Here is an 8,981-nt window from a genome sequence, read left to right on the forward strand (position 1 = left end):
ACAGTTCCCTATCACCACGTGGAATAAGAATGAGGAGGAAAAAACATGGAATATAAGGAATTATATTCATATTATTGTATGATTTAACTCTCTTTTGAACTATATTTTACTTTCGACGTGCGTATATATACCTCCAGATTTATTCGGAATACTCGCGATTTGTGAAGTAAATAAAAGATGATGAACAAAGACGAGAGTAAATAGACAGGTAAACGGAAAAAACTGCCAAAGCCTAACGGTATCGCTCCTTTCAACATACTTTCGGTCGTGGATATGGGCCCACTTTATCACCCCTACGGCTTTCCTACGTCTTTGTGACTCAGTTACTTCCAGGCCCACAGGCCCATAACATAATAATTTTTTAGAATTTTATCTCAAATCAAAATAACAGTGATGAATTAGTGTATAAATCCATCACATAAATTAATTAATACAAACAGTAATACTTAATTTGATGCATAATCTACCAATTTTTAATAATTAAATTCCTTTTGTGAAATGCTATTTTTTCCCTTTTATTAATTCAGGAGTTATATCTAACTAATATTAAAAGGGATATATAAGCATCAGCCAGCCTATCCACGTATGTAAATTAAATCAACCTATCACAGTATTGAATTAGGCCATGTCACCCAAATCAACCTAAACGACGTATTTGCTTCATCTTTCACCGCCGTTACCATATATCAAACCTAATTTACTTGGCCTTTTCATATTTAATTTATCTCTAACGCCGCATCATCTTCATTCTCTTCCTTCTAATCGTCTTCCTTCTAATCGGAGCTAAGCTACTGTTACCATCTCCTCAGATTCTTCCATTCAACATCTCGCTCCCACAACCATTAGTCATAAATCATCAGCTTAACTTCAACAGTCTTCCCTCATCCAAATGTTAGCAAAAAAAAAACAGTCCCACATCATGAACTCGATTCCCTATATATATTATCTCTTTCCTTTCTTCACCTTCACCAAACTCAGGAAAACCAAATAATCACAACATCAGTGGCGATCTCTCCAGAACCACGCCCTATTGGTTTCTGTAACCATGCCGTCCAGGAACACTCCACCATCCGTCTCTGTGTCTCTGCCATGTTACTTAGGTTAAAAGATTTTTTCAAATTCGTAGTTTTACAAAGATCTCTCATCTTGATAATACGTTAATTTTGATTCTATGTATTCTTGCAGCTCAATCATGAAGTGGGATTACAGGAGGATGAAGCTCACTAATGAGAAGCTTAGGTAAATAATCTTTTGCTCTTTTATTTTTTCATTTCCTGAACCTCTCAATTTAGGGGGGATACGGTAAATGATACTTTATGGTGTGACAGTTAGAGTATGAGTTTCTGCAAGATATTTATCAAATTAATGGGTGAATATGAGAAAATTTGGTGTGGAGAGTTGAACTATAAATTATGTCAACAGAAAAGGGTAATTTCTACTTCTTCGAAATGGTTTACCTGTGGTTTTAATTTGTTATCATATTTACTTGGAAATACAGGGGAAACAAGACGTCACTTCTTGATCATTACTACACCAGCTGGAAAGGAGTCTGCTGGGGTTTTCATGGAAGAGAAAATGTCTCATAGATATGATGAAATGATAATTCCGAACAAGTAAGTTATCTTTTTGTTACTTTCCATTATATTCATCTGCAGTGTTCCTTCATCTGTGTAAGTGCGTAATAGTTTTAAAGGAAATGATAGAAGACTCAAGTACATTGGTAAAAAAAACAGAGAAAGGTTCCTCATATTGACTTCTTTCTCGAGACGAGTTTCAAATGTTTTGTCGATCCCATCGGACCCTTTGATTCCATGTGAGTACAACTTCAGAATTCGCTGTATCTTTATTTCAGATTGTACTTTTTTTTTGTGTGCTGATTGTTAGAATTCTATCACAGGTGGTTCTTTCGACCCCCAGGCTCCGGTTTCCTTTTTGTCAACCCATCAAGCTTAAGGAACACAACACCACAAAAGCTCCTAAAACTGCTAAAACCAGTGGTTGAATGAAAATTTCATCTCTTAGAACACTTGGGAATCGTGGTAGTTTTGAAAGAACTACCTTGGTTTCAGCTGAGTCCAGAATCATATTTTGGAAGAAGAGTTGATAAGGAGCTCCCAATTAGATTCTTTCCACTCCAGAATTAGTTTCTCACGATCATATATAACTCACGTAGCCACTCAGTTTGGTAGTTTGGTTTATCGAGTGTCATGTTGCAGGTTATCGAGTGTGTCTCCCACACCAGACCAGCTTATGTATTTGACTCTTAGTTTATATTCTTTTGCTATTGCCTTAAATATATATATTTTCCTGTCATATTGCAGGTCATTGAGGGTTTTATATGGGAGATTTCCTTCTGCAACAATGATAAAAGGGGGAATAAGATGTCAATCTTATCTTTCTAGATTTCTAATACCATTGTTAACGGAGAAAATCTTATGCATACTCTGTCAAAGATAGCATCACACATTTGAAAGAGGCTTTGTTACCTACAGAAGGTGTAAAAACCTATATCAAAATTCGACAGTTGCTACAGAGTACAGACTAAAGGTAAGTACTAATTCGACAATGTTTCTCTGATGTTTATGTATACTCTTCATACTGTTTTTCTGTTTGTGGCTTGGAGATAAGCAAAGCTATGTATCGTGAGTTGTAGATTTTTCTGGAGGTGGAGCATTATGGATTTGAGTTCATCTTACGTCCAGTGATACTAATGTTTTCTATCGTCATGATGTCTGAACAGTAGACATATGTATCCTGGAAGCATTACAAGGAGAGGCAAAGCTTTATTTCTAACGACACTATGGCAGTCTGGCAGTCACGAGACAGAGTTTCGACTGCAATAAACTAATAACAGAGGCCTAACTTAGCTAAATGAAATAAGACGTATGTAATATTGTCTCATTACTCCAACCTATAAGCCGCAAATATAAACATATGAAAAGATAATATATAGTCAATGGAAAAACAAAAAGCTAAGATATTATCATAAATATTCTGTAAGATAATTGTTGTAACATACAATAACTTACAGATTCGATATAAATTCTTAGTCTAAAAACATTAAAACATTAAAAACAAAAAATCTGAGTTTGAACTAACTTGTGAATCATATTTACCTTCCACAGTATGGTTAGAAGAATATGTAATAATACACAATAAATAAATAAAATAAAACTAAACCAAAAATAATCAAGTTGTTAAGGATAAAATATTAACAAGAAAACGTAGTTAAATTTAAAGAAAATAAAGTACATAGATTTATAAATAAATTTTATCAGTAACTAAAACACTTTCAATTAAATAATAACCAATTCAACTAATAGACTTCAAAAATTCATTATTCATATTAGTTTATTTGTAAACTATTTCTTCTTCTTTTTTCTCAACAATAAACTATTTTTAAATTATATCTTTGCTAAAATAAACAGATGAAATAAAACCATTTGCTCTACCAACAGTCCATTTCATGTTTTGCAGCCTTCAACAGCTCACACCAAGAGTAGATGAGTGGTCCAAATCGGTAAAATTCAGACTGGAGGATTTGTCAAATGAACTTGACCAATATACATAATTTACAGGACTTTAACTTGCAGCAAAAGTGTGAGAAAATCAACAAATAAACACTTATTTTTTTTATTTAAATACTAAAACAAAACCATTCATCAAAATTCAATTTATATATACGAAAAAACTGGGCGTAGCCCAGGAAAATCTCTAGTATAATTAAAAGATTGTACGAAAATGGAAAAAGAAGATGGAAAATGAGTTGCCACACTTATTGTCGGCCCACACATACACTGCTAAAAGAGAAAAAAAAGTAGGATGCTCTTGTCATTATATGATTTGTTTTTTTTTTCATGCCATTTGCTCTAGACTCTTGTTTTTAGTAGATCTTTTCTAATAGTACTAGTGGGATGACTTTTAACTTTATTTAATTATTTTAGGTTAACAAAAAAAACCCATTGATCTACAGGTGCATGAGAAAAAAAATAAATACAAAGGGATGGTTTATAACTAAAGCAAAAACTGTATACTAATTTAATGATCCATATGATTAATATATATAAGGTTATATCCAGAACAAGGAGATATAAAAACAAAAATATTAGTAACTTGTCTTAAAATATTCAGATAATTTATTTTAAAATATCTTTTTCAAAACATAATTTCAAACAACATATTTTTACCAAAATATTTTATTATAATTAGAAATATAATAAGTAATATATATTTATTCTCTTTTTCAAAAAAAAAATATTTATTCTAAATAGTTTAATATGCTTTTATTCTAAATATAACTGAAAATGATTATAGTTCAATTTGGATGAATAGACGTATGTTAATATAATCACAATATTAATCGAACTAATTCATATTCTTATACTCAAAATCAAAGTTTAACAAGAATGGCAATATATAATTATCTATAAAATATTTTATTGATTTTTATACATATAAATATAAAACAACTTAAAGCATATAAATGAGTTATTTTGTAAAATTTATACATGTACATGAATTTTCAAAAAAAATATTATTTCATTTAGTATAACTCTTAATCGATTGCACTTTAGTTTATTTTTCAAAATAAACTATATCAAATTATGCATAATTTTACTAAATGATATTTGGTAATCTAAGACTATAAATCAGTATTAAATGAAACTAATAAAACTAATCAAAAATCTAAGATATTTCAACAAAAGAATAGTTTAATTCGAAAAATAGATATAATTTAATATATTCAAATGATAACTAAACTGACTAAATAATTGATACACAAAAATTTTAGATAATAAGTACTATTATTTTAAATAAATTATTATTATTTATTTATTTAATGTGCATAAATACGAAATAATCAATTATTATATATATATATATATATATATATATATATATATATATATATATATATCAGTAGTGGTATATATAGACATTTGTCTTTTGTTCTTTTTATTCAAGTCGATAACTAATCCTTATTGAGCATATAAATTTATCGGTTACTTATTATAATTAATTAGTGATGATAAGAATCAGAGCGCAGTGATCAAATTGGTACATTGCATTAACGATAAAATTATAATATATCGCCTTATCTTATAAATTAATATATTGTCATCTGCTTTTGTCTTCTCCGTTTTATCTCTATACAACAAAAAGACAATTATAGTAATATGCTTTTTGTTATCGACTTATCGTGACGAGGTGCCTCAGAGCTGATTAACCCATGTTTCTTAACCGGGGTTCTTAACTTATGATTTAATTTTTTTTTACACTTTTCGTATAAAAGACGGCTCTTATATCTCTTATTTAAGAGATGATTCTTAGCTTTTCTTAGTTAAAATCTAAAAAAAAACTAAAAACCGTCTCTTAACTAAAGCTAATAACTCCAGTTAAGAAATTGAAGTTAATCATGGTTTAAATCTCTTAAGTCTGAGCTTCCATATCTTTGAAGAACCTTATTAAATTGAATATGTCAGCTGTAACATTAAACAAATCAGATCGATGAAGACGAAAATGAAATTATGTTAAATAGACAGAAAGAGTTATTAAAATTAAAATCAAGAATATTTGGAGTTTATTGTTGAAAAAACGGGAAGATATCTCCTACCAGAAATAAGGTGATAATATTAAAATTGAAGAGGAAATATCTACCATTACAACACCCAAATCCGCATGGTTTGCAAAAGTGTTTGAAAAGTATGCATATAATTTTTTTTAATCAAAAAAATTCCAAGAAAATTAGGAGAAGATTACCTATACAATCAAAATGATGACTAATATTCAACTCCGATTAACAGAACTACGCTTAGTGAAAATATGAATGATGAGCCATTTGATGTCATGTTTCCATACACTTAACATATGTGTAGTTTGTGATTTTGCACAAGATTCCGACGTCTAATATTTATGAGAGTAAAACACTTGAGTTGACCTATAAATTGGCAATGACGTGCATGCTTAATTGACAATCGTTTGTTTTCTACCTTTAAGTAGCGAACCATCTTTAAATAAAAGAAAACCCGACGTACCAAGAGTCAAAGTAGAACCCGTAATCAAGATCATAACAAGTTTTCAACCACTATATTTGAGGTCAGGGCATATTAAGCATGAGTTACAAGTGGGTGTCAGCATACTTTAAACGATATCAGATTCTGATTTGATGGAATCATCAACGGTTCACAAATAACCTCTTTGTAGTTTTTTTCTACAAATAAAAAGACTAAAAGGAAGTATTCGAATATAATTAATCAAATGTGATGTGCATTGGAACTCTTAGAATAATTTAATCTGAACCGTCTAATTTGGTGGGTCACACACCCAACTTGGTTTCAGTTGGAATGTGAGAATATATGATAATAGTAACTTAAAATTTTATGCTCCGAGTTTCGAAATAAGAAACTCGTTTAGAAGATAAACTACTGTTTTCTGTTAATCAAATAATATCTTAAGGCTCAAGAGCATACTGTAACTTCAAATCACAAGGAGCATATACGTTGACAAAGGCATATCACATATGCTACATTTATTGATACTTTTTTTTATCAAATCTAGGAGGAAAAAAGAAAAAAGACCTTAACATTATGGGAGTTGATTTCATTAATTTTGCTACGATGAACAATAAGCACGCAAGGCCCATAACAAAACCCAAATTATGGTATGGGTTATAACCCCAGTTGACATTTTACATTGTACTATGATAAAATAAGTACTCTTTCCGTTCCTAAAAGTAAAAAATTTATTTCAAAGAAATCTATTTTTTATTTTTTCAATAAATATTTTATTAATTAATTACAAACTTCAACAAAATTAATTGTACTAATTGATTTTTTATTAATTTAAAGTTATTGAAAAAAATAAACACAAAAAGTTATGCAAATTTAATATATTTTATTAAAATATGTGAAAAATATAGAATATGGATCTTTTAAGAATAAAGAGAGTATGATTTAAAAACAATAAGATCTAGTTAACTATAAAAAAGAGATCTCTCGGGTAGGGAGAATAATTCATTAAACCCAACGAGCTATGGCTAGCTATATCACCGGGATATCCACATAAAGTATCAATACTCCCTCCGTATCAGTTTAACTGGTGTTTAAAGATTTTGATTTTGTTTCAAAATATGTGATATTCTCACAATTCTAAGTAAAATTTAATATCATTTGAAATTTTTGACCAATTATAAAATACCGCATCTTTTTCTTATTGGTTGAATTAGTTTTATTTAATGTTATTTTATGTTACCAAAATTAATTACATTAAAGTTTGTATTTTCTTAATATTTGTGCAAAAAACTTAAACACCTCTTAAAATGATACAGAGGGAGTATATCAATAATTTTTATCTTTCGAACTAGGCACTGGCATTCGGGTACAAATCAGTTCTAGCAAAAAAGTTGCCTAGGTAAATAAATCACCAAGTATTAGAAGTATGAGTACTAACCTCAGTACACTGCTCCTGCATCTCGTGTTTTAGTTTAAGAATGTACTCCCGGCTCGCATCCATATTGTTCAAAGAAATTGCAATCTCAGTTCCAGTGTTTTCCACACCGATACCACCTAAACAACAACCTAGCACCAAGATTTGGCTCTATAAGCGTCTGTTGCAACGCTTCATGGTAATCATTGGCCAACAAGCTAACTGCATTGCTTAATACATCAATCACAGATGACAGAACTAATGTTTAAAGTCTCAGACAGCTCTGCAACACGTAGAACACGTCGTCTACCATTGAAGTGGTAAGACTGTCTAGTAAGTGCTCACTATATAGTTTTCCTCACATTCTTAACCATAAAGAATACTTCTAGTATCACATAAAACCCCGGTCACGTCCTGAATCAATATGCTAAAACTTCCATTTCTGAACGTCTTTGTATATCCCTTGGCAACAACTCAGCATCAACCGACGTCAAAGACTTGATCTTTGACACTATGAACTCGGTATAATCCTCATGACCTAACTGCATCAGAGTCATTTATCTCTTCCACATACAGCTCGACTTCTCTTGGGTCTGGTCCTCAAACGCACCACCAGCAAGCAGATAAAAATTAGTTATCAGAAATCAAACTAGCTAACTTTCTAAACTCCATATAACTTTCTAAACATTATTAAAATTTCATGTATATTATTTTCATTTTGGATTTTGAAAATTTTAAGGTATATTTAAATTTTTTTTTTTTACATAAATTAAATTGATATCCAAATCCAAATGGAAATTTATAAATAAAACTGAATGGAACTTAAATCTTTAATCTTGAAAAACTGAAATTCAAATACATCCGAACCGAACCCAAATGGATACAGGAACACATATTCTTTTAAACGTTGTTCTCAGGAGAGTATGAGAAGCTCACAATGGAGTAGTGGTTGACTCGTGATGTTTCGCTGTATGAGCTGTTGGCAATTAGGAATCATTGTTCGGACTTTGTCAAGAATCTGAGAGTCGTTGTTCCCACGATGTGAAGCTGTGAATGTATTTTTCTATCATATATATTCATTTGGGGGGAGGGAGGTCAATGAAAGATGATGTGATCATATATATTTTAGTGTGATTGAGATTTCGTGTGTGTGTATTTCTGTTCTGAAAGAAAATGAAAGCAAAGGCGTTATTGTATTACAACTTTACAATGCTTGACATCTGAGTGATTACAAAATGTTAAAGCATTACGCCAACGCGTTCAGCTCACGTCATGAAAAGCAGTTTTGACTTTTGAGTTTTCACAAATGAACTGGCCGTGGCTTGTAGATCGTTGTGGTTCTTATATCTGCGGGTTCGAACTGGGACGCATTTAACAAAACAGAAACATCTAACATAGTGTTGTTAGCATTATAATATCTCTCTTCTATGACAATATCATGATGCTTCATCATTGCTAATCTTCATTAACACCCCTAAGTCTACAGCTACATAATTTGTTTTGGATAGATAATGACCCGAGAATGTAAGTTTTTGATATACCATGGACAAGTTGTG

General features: G+C 30.7%; 1 long non-coding RNA gene across 4 annotated transcripts; it reads left to right on the forward strand.

The window, feature by feature from the left end:
- The first annotated feature begins 595 nt into the window (after positions 1–595).
- Positions 596–2,998, forward strand: LOC106365313. Of its 4 annotated transcripts, none has more exons than XR_007314393.1 (6): positions 596–1,100; positions 1,186–1,239; positions 1,499–1,813; positions 1,898–2,216; positions 2,322–2,547; positions 2,654–2,998. It is a non-coding gene; the product is annotated as an uncharacterized LOC106365313 (long non-coding RNA). The 4 variants fall into 4 exon arrangements; XR_007314392.1 differs by having other exon boundaries at positions 602–1,100; positions 1,499–1,613; positions 1,686–1,813; positions 1,898–2,547; XR_007314390.1 differs by having other exon boundaries at positions 611–1,100; positions 1,898–2,547.
- The last annotated feature ends 5,983 nt before the right edge of the window (positions 2,999–8,981 follow it).

The sequence above is a fragment of the Brassica napus genome, chromosome A6 (assembly GCF_020379485.1).
Source record: "Brassica napus cultivar Da-Ae chromosome A6, Da-Ae, whole genome shotgun sequence".
Taxonomy (NCBI): Eukaryota; Viridiplantae; Streptophyta; class Magnoliopsida; order Brassicales; family Brassicaceae; genus Brassica; species Brassica napus.